At 44.1% G+C, this 23,869-nt stretch overlaps 1 protein-coding gene across 2 annotated transcripts in view; it reads left to right on the top strand.

Moving 5' to 3' along the window:
* The first annotated feature begins 10,301 nt into the window (after positions 1-10,301).
* Positions 10,302-23,869, top strand: part of LOC311443774 (uncharacterized protein) — a 38,854-nt gene continuing 25,286 nt past the window's right edge. The window contains exon 1 of one of the 2 annotated variants that reach the window (XM_084534235.1): positions 10,302-10,470. The gene's annotated coding sequence lies outside the window, so the exon portion shown is untranslated. Of the gene's footprint in view, positions 10,471-11,349; positions 11,523-23,869 lie in introns of those variants that run through there. The other variant, XM_084534234.1, reaches the window with a different exon arrangement.

The following is a 23,869-nucleotide window of genomic DNA, read 5'->3' as shown; positions in this document are numbered from 1 at the left end:
GGCTTGTACTAAGTGAAAAAAGTAAGAAAAAACTCACAATCTGAATTCTGTTTTGTCTTACTCTGGATTTGTACATGTTTAACTCCAGTTAAATTCCCAGTTATTCCGAATCCACATTTCTCTTGCCTAGAGCAGAACTTTGCTCTGAATAGGTCACAGAATACCAGCCCAGGCCTTGCAGCATTTAATAAGGCATGCAACGTGCACATTTCTGAATTGTACCAGAATATTTGTTACCATTTAATAATTCCAGACTACAAATTAAAATTAATCCAGGTTTATAGATCCACTGCATCAACAGATTAATCAGAGAGGAAACCAACAGAAGGCACACTAAACTTAAAGGCTCAAAGCTATGCAGTGAGAACCCCTGTAGGCACGTCTTTGTCCTGATCCTGTTCCCAGCTACTCGTCTCATTTATGATCCCACTGCATGAGCAGTGGCCTTGCCAGTTCATCAGCTCCCACCTATCTTCATACAGCATAGGAAAGGCAGAGGTACACAATGAAAGCTGCATGTCTGTGCTAGAAACAGATGATTTCTGTTAGTTGAGCAGACATCAAACCAAACCATTAAATGAAAGCCATAGTCCTCTTCAGAGAAAAATGTGGTCTAACAGCCAGTCTTAGTATTTAATATTTGCACTAGTAACTCCATTCACTGTTTTGTCCCTGTTGTACCAAATGTGGCAGACATGGGGAATGGTAGCAGCTATTTGCATATTTCTGAAGTCACATTTATATACATCTGAGTATGAACATGAACCCAAATTCTTGCTTTGTGCATCCCCAAATTGTGAGGAATGCAGATATCCAGATCTGTATTCCCCATCTGACTTCTGTGTTCATGTGTTTGTAGCTCAGCAAGTTTGAAATGGCCCCACGCTTAGAAGCAAACAATCCTACAGAAGCCCAAACTGTCATCTAGAGCCAACAGCAGAAGTAGAAAAAATGGTGAGGCTCAGAAAATGCAATACTCAAGAGAAGCTAAATCTCTGGATAAACGGTAGGAGGTAATACTGTAGATTCAGTGTGAAATACTGGCAAAACACCACAGAACCATAAAATAATTTAGGTTGTCAGGGACCACTAGTCTGTTCTGCCTCTCAAACTAGATCCAGCTAGTTCAGATTACTGAGGACTTCCTTCAGTCAAGCTTGGAATATCTCCAAGGATCAAGACTCTAGAACCTCTCTGGATAACCTTGTCTGTGTTTGACTTACCCTCACGATGAAAAAAATGTTGAATTGAAATTTACTGTTTTGCAGCTTATATCTGCCTGGCATCTGACCACTGTGCATCTCAGAGAACACTGACTGTCTTCTCTATACCCTCTCCTTAGATATTGTAATATTTAGGCAGTCCCACCCTCCAAGTTAGAAAATATGGAACTGAAATCACAGCAATGTGAAAGCAGAAAAGAAAGGAGCTGGAAGGAAGGTAATCAGAGCCACAGAATGATCCTATCCTAGAAGGTGACAAAGAGTGAAAGGAAAAGAATGGAAACCCTAGGCTTTTTTTTCTGAACATTGTGCTCCTCACAATCATGAATGGTGGTTGCTGAAAACTGCAATAATGATTGAAAAAAAAAAAAAAAAAACAAACCACAAAAAAAGCACAGGTTGATCCCACAGGGGGAGCCCTCAAAGCCATGCCTGCTTGACATTCTTGGTGCTCAACACATGCAGTAAATCATTTTCACAAGCTGCTGTGCATTCCTCTCCAAACACACACAGGATGCACCGATTGCCTTTTCCTTTCCAAAGGCTAAATCATGTATGCAGGGCCAAGGCTGAAGTTGGCAAGAGGAACAGCCCTGTCTGCGTGGGCAGAGTGCTACCATGGCAAAAGCTCCTACTCTCAAAAGCACATATTTTCCCATAAATGGCCAGTCACTAAGACACATCATGAACTGATAGGGGCGTGGGGAGGAGCCTTTATGTCCATTTATGATGAGGGAGCAGCTCTGTGACATGCTTGGATTGTAGGTGGCTTCATAGCCACTGAAATGCACACAGAGAGAGTTTGGGGTGCTGCAGCCAGCACACAGGGCTTGAGACTATCTGCCAAGTGTTCCTCCGAGGGATGTGGAGGAATCAAACCACAGCCATCTCTGATACCAGCACTGTTCTCCCTGTGGGTCACTGAGTTAATGTGTGTCGAGGCAGAACAGATACCAAGCCTCACCACCTCCTTTGGGAACAGGAAGGTGGCAACCATGGGCAGCACCATGCTTCTCCCTCCAGCTGGGGAGTACAGAGGAAGCAGGGCAGCTGGGCCCCAGGGTCTGCGGGCCTCCGGAAGTTTCAAGAGCAGTAGGTGCTTGGCTGGGTCCGAGTGGCACCATGCCCAGCGAGGAGCCGTGCTTGTCCCGCCACCCCAGCCAGCCAGGGAGAGCAGCCAGGCCCCGCTCAGGGCCATCACAGCCACTTAGTGCCTTGCAGGCCCTGGCAGCATGCTCTAGCCAGTGGGTACAGGAGGTGGCTAACCACCAGAGGCAGGCAGCATCACACTTACCATGCTGTGAGAGCAGCATGGGGAGCTACCAGGGAGTAATTCACATGCAGTCAATTTAGAGACCTTGTTTAGCGCATGTAGGTTCTGCAACAGTGCCCTGAGTGTGGGGACTGAGGAGTGCACTCCACTGACTGCAGCACCACCTGGGTACTGACAGTGTGGGACCACATCCCCTGACGTAAATGAACCACATTTAAGTAGATACAATGTACCAGTATACTCTAACAACCATAGCAATTATTTTAGAAAAAAAAAAAAAAAAAGATAGCTTTAACTGTTTTCACTATTTTTCAAAATCTCTGGTGCACAGTGAGTGTTGAAAAGCCTCCCTTAACTTTCTAATATTCAACATATTTTGTCTCAAAGTGGCACGTATTTCAGTGTGTTATTATGGCAGATACCAGACTCACCAAGACAAGGCTGCAAAACAATGCTCATTGTCATCCAACATTTGCTTAGGATGCTTCCATTGAATATTTGACCTCATATTTCCCATGTATGGTCTCCCTCAACAGAGGTCATTTTGTTTTGAAACTGGGAACAAAATCCCAGTAGGTATTTTCAAGTTCAAGGAAAGTGAAAAGAAACAAACCCAAACCCCCCATTGTGCAATCTTCTCTGTAAAAATACTGAGGCTGTACTTTTTTCAGACAGCCTCCAGCAAGGAGAGATGAAAGGCAGTTCTCAGGATCAGGTCTGGAAACAGTATTTAATCCAAGGCTACTACATCTTTCATGCACATTACATTACATTGTTACATTGAGGTGCTGAAGGAAAGGTTGGACCTGGTGCTTAGGGACATGGTTTAGTGGGTGACATTGATAGTAGGGTGACGGCTGGACCAGATGAAGGTCTTTTCCAACATTAATGATTCTGTGATTCTATGATTCTAAGAGAAGGATGGAATCTGAAGTGAAATCATTACCAGTGCTTGAAAATTCCCTCTGAGTGTGTCTGTTAGAGTTTTGTAATGCACCTTAATAAAGCTTACTGTCCTCAGTCTTGTGGACCAAGTCACTATGGATTCAGGGCTCCTGGTGGGACAGTTTGCATGAAGAAGACTTCAGCACCAGCTGCCCAAATAGAATCCTCAGCATACCTGTCCCCAGGTCAGGAATCAAAGAAAGTCACTGGTCTCCCTGCATGTAGGGAACTCCTGCATTTCATTTCCATTCAACAAGAAACAGAAGAGCGTGAGGAGAGAGACTGCTGGAGATGTGCTTATCTGAGTGGGGAATCAAGCCCTGGATTTTTATCTTTTATTCTACCTGAGATAAAACAGTTACAACATAAACAGACATACTCCTGTCCTTTCAAACCAGCTTTGTGTCAAGCTTTTTACAGACAGGCAATAACAAGAGCAAGCATGAAGAAAGAGCCCTCCTTGTGCCCTCACTGTTAAAGACCAAATGTTCTCCAGTTCTTTCACTCTCCAGTCTCTTTGCACATCAGTGCAAGACTTTAGAAAATACAGCTTTCCTAATCTGGTGGCATTCTTGTCCGAACTTGCAGGACTGCAAATATGAAATAGAGGCAAGGCAAAGCCTAATTTATCACATTACAAAAAATCACAGCCCAAAGCTCACTCAGTTTACTCATGTGATTAATGTTTCATTGAAACAGAGAAAAAAGGAGCAACCGATGAGTTGTCCCACTGGTCATCGATATTTGAATGAGTATTTCCAGCTACTCTTATGCTGAACCACACTGGAACTGGCTAGTTCAATATGCATGGAAATGCACAGGACAAGATTACAAAAGTAACAACACCTTGGCCAAATAGCAGGTGCAAGGTATTTTCTAATCCTTTTTTCCTGTTTAATTGTGTGGCAAGGTACACTGAGTGTTTAATTGCAAATAGGAGCACAACTCAAAGTAAGAGATGGTTTTTAAAGATCTTCATGATGTCTGATTGTGTTCGTGCTAGGAAGGAGCATGGGGGTGGTACCTGTGGGAGAACTTTAAATGTATTGTAGTCACATTTTTCTCCTAGTCTAAATTATCCCTTGATTCTTTTTTCCACTCGCCTTCTTGTTTGGAAAAAAAAAAATAAATAAAAAACACCTTTCATAAAGCAGAAAATCAGTCCTTTTCCTCTTGGCTTTTGCGGGACCCCTACAGACACATATACATACATACACACGTCTAATATTTTAAAGTACATCTAGTATCCATTCTCCCTCTGGCCCCACCTCAAAGAAAGAGGCCTCCGAAGCATCAGCCCCAGAGTACGATCTCTTCTGTACACTCACATAGGGATGTAGCTATATTTGCACTCTTCCATAGTTCCACATACACTCCCAGGCATATTCCCTTACAGCATCCCCTCCCTTTTTATTGGCCATGGTTCTGTGTGAGATCACAGGCTGAGTGTAAGAAAGGGCAATGACTGGAAATTGCAAACATTAAAAGGTGTTTAATAAGACTGTGGCAAGAAGGGCTGTTATAAAACAGACTTTTTGCCCTGAGGAAGGAAAGAAAAAGTAGTATCTGCCCTTAGGAAACATCTTAATTCAGTAGCCTTCATGGTCTTCAGACATGCCAAATCATTGTACAGACATCCTAATGGTATTTTCAGCTCCAAATGAAGCTACAGCAGAAAAATGAACCAGGCGAACAGGATGCCAGCAAGTCCTGCTAAAGGAAACATGATGTAAATCTGGGAGAGGAATACACAATGAATATAGAATGCATTTTTTCTATAGCAGGGGACAGCTAAACCTTTGGCTTGAGAACAAGATCCAGCCTAAGCAGCCATGTTAAATAACATTGTGTAGGAAGGAGGTGATGAGTCTTCATGTATCAAAGGTTATCATCAAAATTCAGGGCACAGGAACACAGACCTTTGTAAAGATCTAATCCATGCCCTGGTTAACCCAATTTCCTACTCCCAGTCACAGCCTGTGACTTAATTCTTCAAGGGAAGGAGGAATTTCCCTGTGTTTCAACTCACACAGTGCAGCACTAGACACAAATAAGTTTCTTAGGTGATCCCTACTCACCTTACTCTGTAAGCGTCAAATACAGACTGATGGACGTCAGTTCATTACAAATACAGGTAGCAATGTTAGCAGTATGGCAAATAGCAGTATGCAATAATGAGTCAAGTAGTATTTCTTCAGCACTGTAGTAAGGAAAGCAAATCCAGGAGCACAGTAAATTTATTTGTTGATCACATGTGTTGGCAAACTCTTTCAAATGGCTTCTCAGATAACAATAAAAAAATAAATAAAATAAAATCCAATCTGTTGAGAAATTTACTTTTAGCCAGCACCAGCCTGCTTCTGGTTGAGTTGCTCATGCCATACAGACACTTCATCATCTCTGCTCATGCAGCAGGGTCAAGAAGTTTGGAGAAAAAAGAAGTTTTCAGCCATGTCCCATAAACTAGAGTATTCCAGGGCTTTCCCCTGCCTTCACAGGAGAATGAGGAATGGACTACACTCTGTTTTGAACCAACTCCATAACCAGCAAAAGAAAGAACTGTATTGTAGTGGAATTGCCTGACTGGTCCTTTATTTTGTAATGTAGATAGGGCCAGTTGTGTGGAATTAGGTCAGACTGAGATGCCTCCAATGTGATAATCTATAGTTTGCATCTTTCCAAAGCACAACAATTTGGAACAACAGTTGCCAGGCAATTTCTCTTGAATATCCTTTTGAAAAAGAATTCCCAACAGTTGCTGTTTGCTTTATTTTGGTGTGGTTTTTGGTTGGTTGTTTGTGTTGTGGATTGTTGGTGGCTTTTTTATTTGTTTGTGGGTTTTTGGGGGGGCAGGGAGCAGTGAATAATTCTAAAAACTTATTCTGAGTTCATTTTGATCTTTTTGCAAATGGACTTCTCTGTTGGAAAAGGCTGTTTCAGTGGTGCACTGACATTTGGTGCCCCTTTGAAAGACATCAGGGACCTAAAGATCATTGATGCTCTCAGATTTCAAAAGCTGAATTCTTCCTCAGAATATCCAGGCTTGCAGCCGATTTGGTTGTCTTGGAGCAGTTTAATCTTTAAAAATGCTTGATGTGTATTCACATTAAAAAATAAAATACAAATACAAATACAAATACAAATACAAATACAAATACAAATAAAGGAAGAAATAGATTGCAGAATGATTCGGAAAGACAGGCATATGATGGAGTGGAACAACAAAGTCACAAGCAAAGACAACCCAAGAAGAAATGACCTTCCTTCCTAAATTCCATACCATTAGTTCTGCCTCTTGGAGAGAGTGCCTCAGCATTTGTATCACAGTATGATATTTCCTTTCTCCATATCTGATCCTCTACACAGCTGCTGTGATATCATAAAACAAAACAGTCTGAGAAACCAGCAGGCTATATCTGAGCCCACTCTTATGAAGATGTACCACTCTCCAGAAAACGATTGTTCTTGCATGTTTCTAGAGGAGGATTCTAAGGGGAAGGAAGAAGATCCTCTAAGTTTCCTTGAAAATTTAGGAGAAATGTTCTCTTGACAAACTTTGCTGATCTATAAGACACACATATCCTGAAATCCTATGCCCATGCAATGGAAGTAAAATAAAACATAGCTGAACTATCTTAAGTTACCGCCATAAGTATAACAAGCTTAGAGGCTCTAGAGCACCTATATTTAATATAAAGAGTGTTATTCAACTCAGAAGTCAGAGGAACTTCCAACTACAAGGAAAAAATTTTTATGCTTTCTCTATTAGGAAAAAGGTACTAGCACTTTGGAAAGAAATGCTCAATAAATTTTTATCTGGAGATCTCCTTTGGAAAAGGCTGTACTATTTTCATTATAGTATTGTTGCTATAACAAGATAATGGGTAGAATTGTTACAGGATTGCAGATCAGGTACATAAAAATACGAATGGAAAGCACTATAAAGCACTAGAATTGTTTGAAATCTTAAATTTGTCTGGCCCATTTGTACTTTTGGGCCTACAGGAAATGCCTCCAAAGGTATTTCCCATGAGAACGCAAGCCGATAGGGAGGGATTACATGTGTGTTTTTTTTTGTAATACTCCGTGAACATATGCTGGCTGCCTTGTTTTTCTTTTTTTCCAAAAGTATCTCTCGAGTATCCTATGCTGAAAAATATTTGTAAGAGTTGTTTAGAGACAAAGCAGTGATGTCGTTACAGAAAAAGATCAACTTTTCAAATCTCGTATTCATAGAACAAACATAAAGATCAGATCACAGCATATCTGGCAGCAAATAAAGCATTCCTCATCTTTCGTTATAGTTTTTAAAAATCACTTGATTTTCCAAGACAGTCTGTGTGACTGAGATGTGGTGCATTTTTTTTTAAGAGTTTAGTTTATTTAACACTGTAAGTATGTGTTTGCATGACTGAACTTTTAATGTGGAAGAGATCAAAATCTTAGCATAGATTAGAGTACATTCTACCTCTTTAATGTATTCTTTTCAGTACATCTCCAGAGAGGATTTTATAGAACAGATATTTCCCCAGAGTGACAGAACTGTGAAAGCATCTGCCCTCGGTACATGTTTACCTTGAAATAGTCTCTGAAGCGGCTTCTTTCTCAACACAAATAGAGTTCCCCTCAGAGACAAAATTTTTCTGCAGAGCAAATTAGAAAGCTTTCTAAATAGAATTTCCTATTAAAAGAAAAAAAAAAAAAAAAAAAGAGGGGAGGCGGAGTTAAACTTGGTTCCTATTGCTTTTCATGTCTTCTCAATGATAAACGGTCCCAGATACTTCAGCGTGTGAGACATCCACATGGGCAGATCCCACTTTAAGCAGCACCAGTAATGAAGGATGGCAAGGAATTTGGGCATTTACATACCTCTCAACTCTGTTTATGATGGCAAAACATTCCCATGACAGAATCTTTAAAATCTTGGAGTAACGACTTAGTAGAATACCTACTGGCTTTAGCTTAACTTTCAGCAGGACTTAAGTCCCTGCTTAACAGTCTCTTTCAAAAAATTCCAGCCTTATACATTATGGTAACACTAACAAATACCATAATGATAAAACCTATTATCACAATTGTCATTAACTTGCTTCCTTGCAGAAAGATAAAGGAAGAGGTCAAACAAATATAGGAAGGAAGATAAGTAAGCCTTTTTCATAATGAGATAGCAGCTCTCCACCTAGAGCCAAGCATGAAAAGGGAATGATATAGGAGAAGCACGTGTATTCAGTCTGCATTGTGGTAGCACAGTAAGCTCCCTTTGCAAGGTCACCAGTCTTCTACCTTCTATAATGCACAAAGACTTGTTTAAAATATAAATAAATTAATACAGTTAAAAAAAAAAAAAATCATACACAGTAAATAAATGACAAAATGTTCCAAGTAGATATTTAATAAGAGAGCTACAAAGGGGAACAATACAGGCTTTGCCAGCACACAGAAGAAAGATGTAAGATCTAGAAGAAATGTTGATAAATGATGGCTCCCCACAAATATTCACCTAGTAATAATTAGAAAGGAAAAAGCAAGAGGATAATCTAGAAATCTTTCCAACACAAGAATCTGCATTGCTAAATGTCTTTCCTCTTTTACCATAACTCCCTTTGAGACCCATTGTATTTCTCATCCATCAGCCCTACCACAGGGTTGTGAACATTACACGTATGGTTGCTTCAAGTAGCAGGGAGGATCGCTGCATAGCAAGTTCTCCGTGAAAGACATAGAAGAGTAGAAAACTGGATGACTGCCAACATACGTTATTTCTGATCCCATGAAATGTGCTGCAGTCATGACTTTTGTCAATACAGGGGAAGCTGTAGGAATTTTATATGCTTTCCACAGTAGTTTCTGCCCAGCAATCATGGTGGAATTACAGAATTAATGTATGGAATTTCTACCTGCTCAGGAGCCCAAGGACACTGTAATTTGTGTCTGTTTTTGTAAGCCATCAGAACTGCCAGCAAAGAGACATGCCCCTCATGGAAACATTATCATCATAGATCCTTGGTCTTCCTGACCAGATACCAGGCATCAGATGCCTTCCTTGAAAGTAGGAACCCACTCACAAGGCCCCTGCATCTGATTGACCCACAGAAAACTGACCTGGTCTGTACTCATAGGCTCTGGAAACACAAAGTTTTCAGATAGACAGCTGTGAAGCTGAGCTGAGCTGCCCAAGCCAAAGTTTTCCCTTAATGGGCTTTTGCCCAAGTTCCATCAGATTTGCCAGAACAAACATGTTTCCCCAAATGTGAACTATTCATCTGTTTCCACTGGGGAGAAAAAAAAAGAAAAAAAAAAAAAAAGGAAATGGAAGGGAAGGGAAGGGAAGGGGAAGGAAGGGAAGGGAAGGGAAGGGAAGGGAAGGGAAGGGAAGGGAAGGGAAGGGAAGGGAAGGGAAGGGAAGGGAAGGGAAGGGAAGGGAAGGGAAGGGAAGGGAAGGGAAGGGAAGGGAAGGGAAGGGAAGGGAAGGGAAGGGAAGGGAAGGGAAGGGAAGGGAAGGGAAGGGAAGGGAAGGGAAGGGAAGGGAAGGGAAGGGAAGGGAAGGGAAGGGAAGGGAAGGGAAGGGAAGGGAAGGGAAGGGAAGGGAAGGGAAGGGAAGGGAAGGGAAGGGAAGGGAAGGGAAGGTTCTGCTGGAAAATTTCTGACCATTTCTTTAGTATTTGTATTGCAATAGATTGTAGACAGAAGTAGGACTGGTAGGTTGTGGTTGCAGTCTCTCACCCAAACAGCCACAATCTAACTGGAGAAAAGATGCAAAGTGGAAAGCCTGAAATGAAAGAGGTGAGAAAGCTGGAAGGAGGAAGAGGGGGGGGTCAGCAGAAGATCATGTGATACAGAGGAAATGGCTACAACTTGATGGTTGCAAATACACTGATGTGTACCATTGAGCTGTAACCAAAATTTTCCTCCCGAAGGAATGAATGGACTGCTATGTTGGGCCAGAATTTAGGGGACTGTCTATGGAAATATGTAAGGAATGATACAGCAAAGTGGGAAGCCAACTGGTGTTAGAAGCTGGAAAATCAGGTGAGCAAGGCTATTCCGGTAGATCTGGGCATGAAAGTGAAGGAAGAAATTGGCAATACCTTGTAAAGTTATGCTGAGGTGCCTGGACTTGTAGGGACAACTGCTTTCCAGAGCAAGAACATGACCATCTCTGGCCCCATCAGTTCTTGGCTCTTCTGCTCAGTATGCCCGCAAAAGCTATCTGTTAGCATGAATTTCTGTGTAGCTTTTTCACCATACTTAGCCCCTGACTCCACCCTTGGGCAATACCCACAGTGAAAAGTGAGTTTCTGCACCACTGGGGATAGCAAAAACATCTCCTAGCCCGCAATCTATGCCAGGTTCTCTTTGCGTTGCTTTGTAGTTTTCCAGCCTGCAACAACTTGTGCTTAAACCCTGCCCAGAAACACTTTCAAGAGGCAGATCCTGCCCTTTTCCTCCAGCACGACTCCTTTTTTTCTCTTTTTTTCTCCTCAGTGCTTTGAGCAAACAAAGGACCCTCAGGTGAACAAGGAGATGGGTGGATTCATCCCAGCAGGATGAGTCTGGCACATGCCAACCCACCACCCTCTTCGCGCTGGGTGAATTTTCCCACTCTTCGCGTTTCTCTGGAGGGAGCGCAGGCTGGGAGTGCCGGCAGACCTCGCTGCTGCTGCTCGCCCGCGGAGGACCGGGTCGTTCCCCCGGGCACCCACAGCCGGGCGGGTGAGCGGGCGAGGACGGGGCTCATCCCACGGGCCTTCCCACCTCCGCCAAGCTCCAGCCCCGCGTCCCCCCGCCGCCCGTGCCCGAGAGGAGCAGGGCGCCGCCCGGCCCCTCCGTCCCTCCCTCCGCCTGCCCGGCCCGCCCCGGCCGCCGCGCCCGGCCAATGCCGGCGCCGGGCGGAGCTGCCCCGCTCGCAGCGGCTCCGCGACTCCGCGGAGCTCCGCTCGCCGCCGCCGCCGCCGCCGCCGAGCGCGCAGCTCCCGCCGCCGCCGCCGCCGCCGCGCACCATGCGGCGCGCCGCGCCCCGGCCGCGGGCATGACTCGGCCGCAGCGCCCCGAGCTGCGCCGGGGGCTCCGCGCGGAGCCAGGCAAGTACCGCGGCGCCAGCGCTGCCGGCTGCCGGACTGGCCGCCCTCCGCCGAGCCGGTGCCCCCCGCCGGCCTCCCGCCGAGCTGCCCGTGGGTCGGGGGTCTCCGCCCGTCCCCCGGAGGTGGCGGCGTCCCTCGAGTAGGTGGGCGCCTTGGAGGGTCCGCCGAGCCGGGCGCGGAGGCGCTGGGGCCGGGGGAGCCGCCGGCAGCCGGAGGGGAGGCCGAGGGGCTGGCGTGCTCAGCCCGGCTGCGAAAGGGAAGGGAGGCAGGGGGAGGCGGGAGAGCTCGGGTGCGGGTGCGCACGTGGAGCCGGGGATCCGTCTGTCGTGGGACGGGTCAGGAAGGAAACAGCCGGAAAATTCCTGCAGCACGCAGTTTTGAGAGCGGTTTTGCTCGATGCGTGTTTGCAGTAGGCTTCTCCAGAGTGGTGGCAGAATCACAGCGCTTTTGCCTCTACGTGCTTTTGCAGGAGACCCGTCGAATGAGTTTTACGTTTGTGTCAGGTCATTGTGACAGGCAAAACAGCCCTTGTGTTACTGCCTCGTCTTTTTAGACCCGTGTGTCCTGTGGTGTGAAGAGCATGTGGCGGTGGCTCCAGCAAAGCAGAAAGCGTGCTGGTGGGGAAGAGATGCTCAGCCTGTACTGAGTGGCAGTTGCCTCTAGTGATTCTTTTAAAAGCAGTAAAGCAAACAATAGAGTATCAAACTAGCTTGGAGTTAGGCTGAAATAATGGAAAATAAGGGAAAACCGTAAACATTACTCAAAATGCCAGTTTGAAATTCTGAGAACAAATCATCCAGAACAAACAGTAGCTGAGTGGAACAATTTTCTTTGGAGGCTGTTTCCACTGGAATAAATAGCAAGTTCAGTTAAACAAACAAACAAAAAAAAAGGTCTGCAGTTAGTTGTAATACTAACAGTGCTTGCCAAGGGCTGGAGAGTGCCCACAACCAAGAGAGACTTGGAAAGATCCATACAATCCAGTGAAGTATTATTGCACCTTTTACTGCCTGTTCTGGGGATGCTCGTAGCTTTTACCTACAAAGCCCTAACTGGAGCAGTTGAGACTGATGTCTGGTTTTCCCTTTCCTTCCTGTCTTCTATTTTCAAAACATCCCTTAGCATTCCTTTTCCTAATGGGACCCTCTGCTGATGCCTTCTGTGTAATCCAAAGCATTGCTGTGATCTATTTTACCTGCGGATACAGAAAGCAAGGGCCTCAAACAGTCTGTTCTTTGCCTCAGCACCACAGCTGGCTGTTAGCTCACGCAGCTAGAGCAGTTGGACTGTGGGTGCCCACTTCTGCAGGAGCACACAGCTCCTCCATGAATTGTGCTCCCTGGGATGCATAGGACGCCACAGGGCACAGCACCCCAACCTTCCCAGTGCTTTCTTCAACAGCCTGATCATCAGTTTGTTCAGCATGGCTTTAAGCTAATTAAGCCACTGTTACTCAATGGGCTTTATATTAATGGCAGTGTTCTGTCACAGGACAGCTGCCCCATTGTCTTGCTGACACCTGACACAGCTCATGCCCAGCTTCAGGGAAGTTCTGGGGTGCGTTTCACAGGTCCCTGGGCTGGTGTTCTCCAGGACACACACTTAAAGAGAAGCATTTCATTTGTGAATATGAGAGAAAGTTGTCAGGAGGTCATTGTGATATGCACAGATGTTTGAACACCTCTCCTCCCAGCAAGGTTTGCAGCTAAACAGCTTTCTCCAACATCTCACCGCCTATACAAACAGTTGGGTTGATTGGGAAATCTATTTATTTATCGCCCTCTAGTGATGTTTTAAAAATTAACATAGATTATTTTCAAGAGGAAAATATATTAAATTTTATTGGTTAAAACAAACTTACATTTGCTGTCAGTCTGCTGCTTCAGGGAATCCGTATCAAACACGACACCACATGCTGGGTCGGTGTACAACCTCGTTATTGACAGGCATCTCATGGAGGCAATATTCCACCAATAGCATTCGACACAGTTGCTTTTTCTTGATTTGTCTTTAAGTGTTGCTGCATTCTAGGTTTTGGCTGAACCCACACACAAATCACTTAATGTGACTAGGCTTGGTCAGCACGGATTGTCAGAAGGGACAATTTATGCTTCCCAGTGCTTCTGCTTTGTTCATTGTACTTCAGCTGGCCCAGAAATGGGAAGCCTGTGGCCTTGTCCTTGAAGATGAGGCTCCAGGACCTAGAACTGTTCTAGACTGTAATGAAGGGATGTGACTCAGACATTTGTAGTCAGGCTGGTTTTGCTTCATAGGAGTGTGAGATGCTGAGCAGTGTGAGGAGATATGGATTCTCTTAGCAGCTTTAAGATCTAGTATGCATTTGTTCCTTATGACTAGCCATGAGGGAACCTAGATTGCCTCATGCTTGTAATATGGGAGACTCTGATTTTATTTTTTTTTTAAAAAGGGGAGGGCATTTTCCTTGGTAGTTTGTACATCAGTACACCAGCACTGTGAGACTGGCTTCTTAATATGAAAACTGTATCTTACTGTCAGATGTGAGAAGTGAAGCTGCTGGCAAATTTGCGGCTCTGATGATCCTTCTCCTGGATCCTTTCCCAGTCCCTTGTGGACAGTATCACATCAGTATGTCGTACTCTAACATCCTGCCTACCACAGGTTCACCACCCCTTTGCTCTTTCACCCTCTTTCTCATGCCAGAACCCTCACAAACACCCCAGACTCCTGTATTTGTGGAGTTCAACTTCTTCCAAAAGTACTCATTACTCCATGCTTGCTGGTCTGACCATCGCAGCAAGTAGCACCCCAGTAGCACACATCTCTGTAAATTCCTACAGTGGCACTCAGTCACTCGTACTGTTATTGCATCAGCATCCCGCTTACAGCTGTGTAGTGTCACACATCTGACTGTACCCATCTCAAACAAACACCCTCAGCAGCCTCCAGAGCACCAGCAGCACATCACCCATTTGGCAGCACTGCTCAGGAGACAGCCTGTATCCTCTGGCTGGAAGCTGATATGCAGAGATCATCTAGAGGAGTTACTACAGTATGGTACACAAGTGATCTGCATGGTCACTTTCTCAGATAAAACATGGAAATCTAGCCTTGCCAGTTCCCCGCCTCTCCATGTCGCTCTGGTAAGGGACCTGGCATCTCCTTAGGATACTCACTTTGATTTACCTGTGAAAGCATCTTCACTATGATTACTTATGCCTTGAACAGCATATAGAAAGTCTGCTTAACAGCACCTTCTCCATTTCAGCCAAAGACCAGGCAGTGATGAAAACAAAACAAAACAAAACAAAACACTTTTGTTCATCTTCTTCTTGGCATTTTCTCATGAGGGGTGTTAGAACTGTGGGAGAAAGAACTGGAAGAGGGATGGGTGTGCATGGGCATGGGGTCAATCCCTCTGTTCTTGTCCACACTGTTCTACCCCTTCTCACATTTCTCTGAGATCAAATGGCGGGACAGATAATGACATGAAAGTTTCCAAAACCTGGCACTCATAGTTAGCCCCTCTGAAAACAGTTAGGGTGGAGTCCAGCTTGTGGCATGTAAGAGAGAAACTGAAGCAAAACAGGATGTGTTTGTGATTTAAAACTTACTTTTCATAATTCCTATTGAAAGGCATGGTTTGATTTGGTTTTGAAGTTGGCTGCAGTGTCTATCGGGAAAGCTCAAAAGAGCTTTGTGCATGTATGTTTATGTGTGCATCTGTCTGTGCACATGTGTTTGCATAGGGAAAGCAAATAAAGAGGCTACACATGGCAATTTTTTCCATGAAAAATTAATAAAGCTGATAGGGGCTAACAGCTAAGTGGTGGAAAAGATAAGCACTATCTTTATAGCTCTACTGTAAATTCTGCTGGATAATTGTTTTCTGCTCTGGATTCCTCAAAATCAGAAACATTCTGTCAGATTATAAAGTATTTTTCAAAGACCCACAAAAGCGCTCATGACTGGAGGTATGAGTTTACACATAAACCTGTGTTAAACCCAAGTGATGGGGAATGAAGTATAAGAGGCAGGTTAGGAAGCTTTTGGGGTCTTGTGTGCCTGCTAATGTGCCCTATGTTTGTCCTAGTTTAAGATGATAGAGTTTTCATGCTAGTTCCTGTAAAGATTAAGGCAAAAATGAAAAAGAAGTACTGGGGAAAAACAAAGGTGAGGAAAAATATATGAATCAGAAGAATAATCTTTAAATAGAATGTTTCTCAGAGTTTTCCACTGCCAGTTTCTTTAGGCTGCACCAGAAATACAGGCATAGAGAGTGCTATGTCAGAAAAGCACCACGGCCGCTTGCACTCCGTAGTGCCAGTGCAGGCTGGGTGCAACCTCTGCGTCCCCATGGCTACTTTATGCCTGCCTGTGCTACAGAGCAAAAATGCCTCCCCAACCCAAGCCTGTGCCTGTGCATGGGATATGCAGAGTCATTAATGTATGTAGCCTTTGTCTGATTCATTGGTGGTGCTGTACCCACTCTTATAAATCATAGGCCCTGTAAAGCACTGGCATTGTATCATGGACTTGAGTGGAACAAGGTGTTTTCTGCCTTAGTCATTTCTTCTCCTTGGCTCATCTATGACTTTCTGCAGTAGCCTGCAGCAGTTGCTCCCATGGGATAATTATTACAGCCTCGTGCAAGGATCTTAATGGGAATAATTTCATTCTACTGCTTATCTTTTTCCATCTCTTCTGCCATCCAAAAACTGGAACATGTTCTTTAACACCACACAACTTTACTTGCATTGGTTCGTAGCAAGAGTTTTCTTTTTACTGTAAGAATGTACGTATTTCCTTGTGTGCCTCACTTGGCCAACCATCCTGACTTCCAGGTTATTTGATCTCTGAGCTATTTGTCCTCTGTAATTAGCTTCTCTCCTTCCCTTTCTCAATCCACTAGCATTTCTTTCAGGCTGTGTTTTCAGGCCCCTCCTTCACACCTTCTTTTTTACATGGACCTTAGCCTGCCTTTCCATTCCTAATCTTTGCCTAGCTGCTCAGTGATGTCTCTCTTGGCCTCTTTCAGTGTTACACCCCTAACGTCTTCCTGCAACTACAAAAAAAAAAAAAAAAAAAGGCAAAAATGTGCAATTGTTTGAGCCAAAGTCTGCTTATACTTGCCCAGCTCGTGTAACTTTAGACTTGCAGCTCCACTGAAATTCATGATGTTTGGATCCTCATTTTCATCAACTTCAAAATTCTGTGGGATTAAATCCTGCAATTCAGCACAAACCTAAAATGAGTTTTGAGGAGAGGTTCAACAGGGGATATTACTAGCAAGTGTGTTAGCCGTCCTGTTTCTGACAGGCAGATGAGCAAACAACAAAAAGCAGAAATTGCCTTTCATGGTGCATGCGCTAGAAAAGGTGTTGGTTTTGGCCCATTTTTCAGCTACCAAGCTCTAAGAATGCCATTTAACAACTCCAAGTCTGTATAGCGCTAACAGGATACTTATAAGTCATAAAGGGATTAATGTTCAGCTCTAATGCAAACCAGATGCACAGAGCTGCCTCTTTTCAAGTTCTATTCCAAGGCTAAGCTGCCAATAAAATGATCTAATCATTGTAAATGCATGCGAAACACCAGGCTTAAACTCACAGGCACCAAAGTCTGCTGGCAGTTACCTGTTGGAGAGGACTGAGTTACCCACTGATGCTTTGCTTGCAACAAGATTGATTATTAATTAGGTGGGAACTTGGGACCTTTCCTGGGGACCACCATTCATGCACATATTTTCATTCAGGCTGAGGGAAGGTGGCTTGGAAGTAAGTCTGCTTCTACCCCTAAGAGAAAGCTAAGGCAAATATAAAGCTGATGTGTGTCTAGTCAGTCTCTGTCAGGGATCTGTCGGAGGTCAGCTAAGAACTTGTCAGCTCACAATGAATGTGCGTCCTCTGGGGTGGCAGGCAGAGGGAGAGGTGTGTTCAAGTGGAGATGTGCTGCCTGCTCAGTGGGCCTTAAGTGCTGCTGTCTCATAACTTTTTGTAGTTAACATTTTCACTTCCTCATGCAATTTGTATCTTCTTGTATCACATGCTGAAAACAGGTACTGTGCATTTCAGATGCCGGTAGATAATCTGGTCCCTAGTGGAGGCTGGGCCTGCATACTCAAGCTTAGAAGCTCTGCTTTGGAAAGACTGAAGTAATTCTGTAATTGGGCAGATCCAGCTGTCCAGCTTTGAATTTTTAATTTTTAATATGGCAGGAGGAGGAGTTTTGAACCAGGAGAAGGAAAGAAAAAGGGGTTATTTTAAAGACACAAAGGAATATTTTACATTCTTCTGTTCTTCAGGTTTGGCTGCTCTGCAAGCTTTTCATTTTTCCAAATCTCAATTCAGTGAATTATTTATTTGCATTAAAAAAAAAAAAAAAAGAAAAAAAAAAAAGAGAGAGAGAGAGAAAGAAAGAGCCTGGTTCTTAATTTACTTTGGCCTCAATGATGAATTTTTATGCTCTGAAATCCAGTAAGCTCCCTCCCAATATTATATATATAAATCTAACTCTAAAATAGAAACTTCTGCTCCGAAGTACCCACCTGCATTAAATGGTTTAACAGGCTTTTTAGAAGCGTGCACCCACTAATTTCCCACGAGTCCTGTAATTAGTCACCTGATGCTAGAGATCAAATGCACATGTAGAGCTATGCAGAGGTTTTCTTTTGAGCTATAGAGGCAAGAAGGTGTTCTTGCTGAGAGGTTCCTGGGGTAGCTTTTGGCGTTGATTCAAAGGAAGGAAATAGATAAGAAAAGAGTCCCTTTACTACTATGAGAGATTTTAAAGTTGTATCAAAACACGTGAGTGAAGTCACTTGCAGTGGGTTTTCACCATGGGCATGAGCACTGCAGGAAAACCCCAACAGGTGACGATGTCTAATCTGTTGTTAGTAAATATTTCAAATTTACTTGGCCCTGGACATCAGAATTACTGCCAAACCTTCAGGACCTCCAAGAATAGATTAAAATATTTTGCAAAACAAGGTTTTACTTTTCCCACTACTTTTGGCCTCCTGAATTGGTGCTAGCAGGGGAAAGTGCTTCCTTCAGTGGCTTAGTTTTTCTGCAGCCCAGATGCACAAAGTACAGAAACATTTCTAAATCAACATTGATATTTATTTTTGTTTGTTTGTTTGTTTGTTTGTTTTTAATCTTGTATTCACCAGTTATCACATCTGTCTTGTACCGGATACCATAGCAAGGAAGTACAGAGCTCCGTTTGGGTACCCAGGTGTTTACAGAGGCACAGTTTATTTTCCTGCTTAAAGCTTTTGGTGACCCTTTTTAGGTACCTGTCCTGCAGCTTGAGTGGCAGCTAAGAGTTCTGCTTGGTTTTAGGACACCCTGGGCAATGTTAGAGCAAGGGACCAAAACCTTGTACTAATCTCCATCCGTGCACGCTCTCTTGGTGGAGGCTGGCACTATGCAAGCAAGGCTGGGTTCAGTAACTGGAAACACAGGTCCAAGCCTTGACAAATTCAAAGTGTTTTGATTTGGGATCCAGTGCAGTGTCATTTAAGAACATGGGCCAATACATCCACTGTTCAGAAAGATCAGCTTCAGTCTGGAAGGCCTGTGGTGTTTCCATGAGGTGTCAGTCCTCTGCGTTTTTCAGGACATCCTCATTCTTTGCCATCTGCTGTAAATGTTGTGCCAGTAATCCTAAGGAAGGAAGGCCTCACAGGCACAAATAACCCATGAAAGCAGGGGAAAAAAATGAGATGGAATAGATTAGCGTGAGTCAAACTAGTCCCCAGTCACCTCTGGGTGGAAAACTCACTTGGCCTTTGGCAGCCAAGAATTGTTTCTCCCAGACCCCTTATATGGGACATTTTAAAATAAACCAGCAGGGCTCCATTTCTTGGAAGGAAAAGGAAATGTTTCAAAGTGTGTCCTTGCAAACTGATTTAGTGCCATCAGGCTCTGCGTATTTTAAGAAATGTTTGCATTTGTTTGGAGCTGCTTTTTAACAGTGAGGAAGAGGGAAGCAATTAGTGAAACAACATCTGAAGATGAACTTGTGTAAAACGTCTCAGATAAATATTTACACCCAAGTTTCGTAGGTCTGAGTTCACATTAAACTCTACTCCATCTCTTTGAAGGGACTTGCATCCACAATAAAATATGGTGCTGTGGCCACTCAACATTATTTTACTCTTCTTCCTCTGATTAAGCTAACTATGAATCTAAAATAGGTCAAAGGGTTAAAGTGGCAGGAGAGCTAAAGATTCTCCATAGCATTGCAAGGAAGTGTTAATGCTTTACCATGTGCCCTTGCTGACAAAATTCACTCCAAAGAGATCATAAAGCAGCTGCACTTCTATTGTTTTTTCCCGATCTTCTGTACCCTGAATTTTCACCCTGTTTGGAGCAAAGTAATGTGAACCATTAAAATGTAAATGGACAGACAGGCACGCCCTTACCCGAGTGCAGTAATATGGAAAAAATAGGCTGGATGAACTGGAACAGCATTGTCTTATCCAGAAAACGTAATGGACTGCCAGTGTCTCAGTGTCAGGAGGCATGGGGCAGTTACAGTGTTAATTGAGCTGCGTGTGCACTTCGAATTGCTCCTTGTTAGATGGAATGAGTCATCTCTGTTACAGAGAAACTTCCCCAATGTTAATAAAGGAGCCTGCTTCTTCAGACAGGTGGAGGATGGCAGATTTTTAGGTATCAGGAATTCCTAGTAATATGCCATGAGATTTGATCTGTTATGATTCTGTCTGCTCACAGATGTCGTTGGTTTGTGCTTTGGATAAGCTCCTTGGGCAGGAACCATGTAGGTCTTGTTTTTGCAATGAAAATGTCACAGTAATAACTTTGGGGGAATATGTAACTTTTGATTTTAGGAGAAAGGAGATCTAGTTTTGACCTTTCACAGAAGGAAGACCTAGCTTCCAAGTCTGGCTCTGTCAGTATGTTTCTGCACCACTGTGGACACGCTCCTTAAGTCTTTGTTCTGAGCCTCAGTTTCTCCATTTTCCAAGCAGTCGCTTTGAAGCTAAAGTAGACGTGTAGGATACGGATAAAGAAGTGCTTGGCTGAATAAAAACTGTAGTATGTTTTAGAACCCATGAACTAGAAGGAATCATGGTGAAACAGTTATATAGAGGGAAAAGCAGAAAGCCACTTTGCTAAGGGCATCAGTATCTGGCAAAGAGACTATGCCAGTCCTTGTAGCACTGACACTAGTCTCAGTCCTAAAAGAGCTCCTCACTTGGCCACTTGTAGCAGTAGGTATTCCTCTAGACATTCATGGTTTGCTTCTCTTCCCCTATTCACCTGCCCTGGAGTGTATCTAGAGCAAGCACAAAGGACTCACGCACTGCAGGGATGCCCACGTGGCATCCATTTGGGAGCTGGGCATGGGGTGGTGTCACGGCACAAGGCGTGGAGCTGCTCCTACAGCTGCTGGAAACGTTTCTGTCCCTGGAATTAGAAGCTGGGCAGTTGGCACATGAGCGCTATGAGCTGGATGTCTGAGCCTGCTTCATTTTCTCCTGGTTATTCTGAGTTATGGGAAAAGGCTCATCTGGTATCTTGGGGTGGAATATATGACAGAGGTGTGAAGCTTGCCTGCAAAGCCCAGCTCTGCACAGAGACAGAGAATGTGCAACAACTGCAGCTGTGGATAATAAGTTTAGAGGTGCTGTAGGCCAGGCACCAAGCAGGCAAAATACATTAGTTTTCGGCTGGCTTCCTCTCAAAATGAGGTACTTGCTGTCACACTGAGGACTGAGAGGGGATTGAACCCTGAGGGGATTGCTCAGACCAGCAAAGTCTGAGCTTGTTGGTGGGCAGAGAGGTCTCAGCAGCTGGGGAAGTGGCAGTAGACTCTGGAAAGGAATCCAGCTGTGGCATCTCACAGCCCTACTGCTCTGAAGGGTGATCCTGACACCCCTCCCCCCCCCCTTGGCAGAAGATAGCCACAGGTAGCAGAGTCCCATTTAACACAGTTCAACCTAACTAGTGATGAAGTTGTAGGAAATAAACTGAACTGTACAGCAACATATTCAGCCCTCTGCCCTGAGATTTCACATGCTCCGTGGTGAAGCCAGCTGCTGCAGTTGTTGACACTCGTGGTCGTCATATGCACTCCAACTTGGGGGATACTAAGGGAAGGACAAATACAGGAGGTCTTCTTTAAAATGTGCTTCTCTTTCCTCTAGTCAACACTTCCATGAATGTTTTCATCTCCTGCCTGGCTCACTTTGTCTGCATATGCAGGCTCACTCCCTGTTACATGCCTTACAGCATGTGCTGCAGGCACTGCTGATCCACCTTCTGACATCATTCCTGTTTGCTGATGTCAATAGGCACTGCACTTCCACGGATAAAAAATGTTAGGCATAGCATACTTTATGGATGTCTTCTGAAGACACCTACATTAAATGTGCGTAATGCTACTGACTATAGTGGACCAGAAATGATTTACCTCAGCTGAAGATCTGGTCATCTTTACTGGCCTCTGCTCAGTCCTGGAGATACTCAGCAAGGTCTGTGACAGTCTCCTGTCTTTCCATTTCCCTCCTCCGTCACAAAGCCCCTGAGACCTTCCTTACTGCAAACACCAGATCTGGGGTTGTTTTCAGCCTGCCTCTCGAGGCCCAACTTCTCTGGGAATATCAGTGAGGTTACATTCATGCCGGGATGGTGGAGCAGGAGGGAGGGGAGGTCTCAGGCCAGCAGTCTGTGCAGGACACAGCTGGTCCTCTCAAGACCTCCAGGTTCACACACAGTGTGTTTTTTGGAGGGCCTTCTCCCTTCTGGCCGTCAGGCTGTACTGGCCTGCCTGACTGGCAGCAAGCTGGAAGGAAGCTGATTAACAGTGCCTAAACGTGATCACCATCATAACAGATCTCTGCTATATATAGCATCTTCCTCTGACTGGGAACTGGGCAAAGATGGGGAAACCAGCACGGGAACCGAGTCACAGCCCAGGCTTTTGTCTGTCCTGGGACTCCAAACACTTACCTTTTAAGGGATGCTTGGAGGAGAATTAGAGAGGGTTTATCTTATTATGGGTAGTAAGCTGGGCAGGAAATCAAGGCTGCAAAGAAAACAAGTCCTCTTCCAAGGGGCTGGTGGAACGGTGTAGGAAAGAGTGTGGCTTTTCAAGCCTATATCACCCAATATCAGACTGGCAGAGAGTTGTATGGGCACACCTGGATGAGATGCAGAGCAGGAACACGTGTCTGAGGCTGCTGCCCAGTAAGGAGATACTGGGCATCTTGCAGGGTATTTTGCCATCTAAGGGCAAATAGAGGATGATATCAAGGCAACAGCTGTTAGAGCCCCTGCTAAATCTGCTCCTGGTCATGGGGTTACATTCAAGTCTGCAGTTTCTCAGGTGACAGATGAAATCTGGTAACAAGGGGGAAGGACGCAGCAGCTGTACAAACACAGTACACAAGAGGGTGGAAGGACTGCAGCAGCAGGTAGTGCTGGTGTTGCAGGGAGGGCAGATAGTACATGGCTTCATTTTCCTTCCCGCTGTGCCTGGTGAATTATGCCAGTGGACCACTCTGCTGCACAGTGTTCCTCCTGGTCTTACAACAGTCCTGAGGATTGTGGGAGGATTTTATTTGTAAAGTTATTAATCAAGCACTTTATTCTCTACACTAATTTTAAATGCAAATCAGCATGATAAAATGACAAGCCCACTTCTTGTTCTTGTAACCTAGTGCGAGATGTCCTTTTTTGCAGTGAGCAATCTCTTCTTTTTCTTTATCTGTCTCTAATTCAATTTTCTAACTAGAAATGCAACTGCAGTATTATACAGGTACTTTGTAAAGCATTCTACATTCACATAAACAAAGGATATAACAGAGCTGAAGCCAGAAGTGTTTCGCATTATCTCACATTAAGATACTTCTGCAGGAATTCTGCTGCTAACATAAACTCATTGGATGGAAGAGCAGCAGCAGTTTTTTTCACATGGATGAATCTAAGCCCAAGCCATCAGTTAATTGTTTCTGCACTCTTAAATGGATTCTTTAATATTTTTAGAGCTAAATAGCCATGTGCTACATTTCTGCAGTAACTTTTGCTTTTATGTGCATTTACTGGGATCAGTTGATTAATAACAGAAATCAGCTATCTACTCTAACACAACATACAAATACTGTGATGAAAGTATCCATAGGAAGAGAGTGTTTCACAAGATCTATCCAAGAGTGAGAATAATATTGGTGTTATTGGCTCTGAGCAATCTGTGATACTCCAAATAATCTAAGACATTGTAGCTGATGTATTGTTCTCTCTGACAGTGTCCTTAGCAATGTAAGCCTCCCTAACTGATCTAAATGTCAGCATGGAATTGACTTGGAGTCCACATTTATGAACACACATATATATATA

The sequence above is a fragment of the Aythya ferina genome (genome assembly GCF_964211825.1).
Source record: "Aythya ferina genome assembly, chromosome: 13".
In the NCBI taxonomy this organism is placed as follows: domain Eukaryota; kingdom Metazoa; phylum Chordata; class Aves; order Anseriformes; family Anatidae; genus Aythya; species Aythya ferina.
This window is presented reverse-complemented; position numbering and strand designations above follow the sequence as displayed.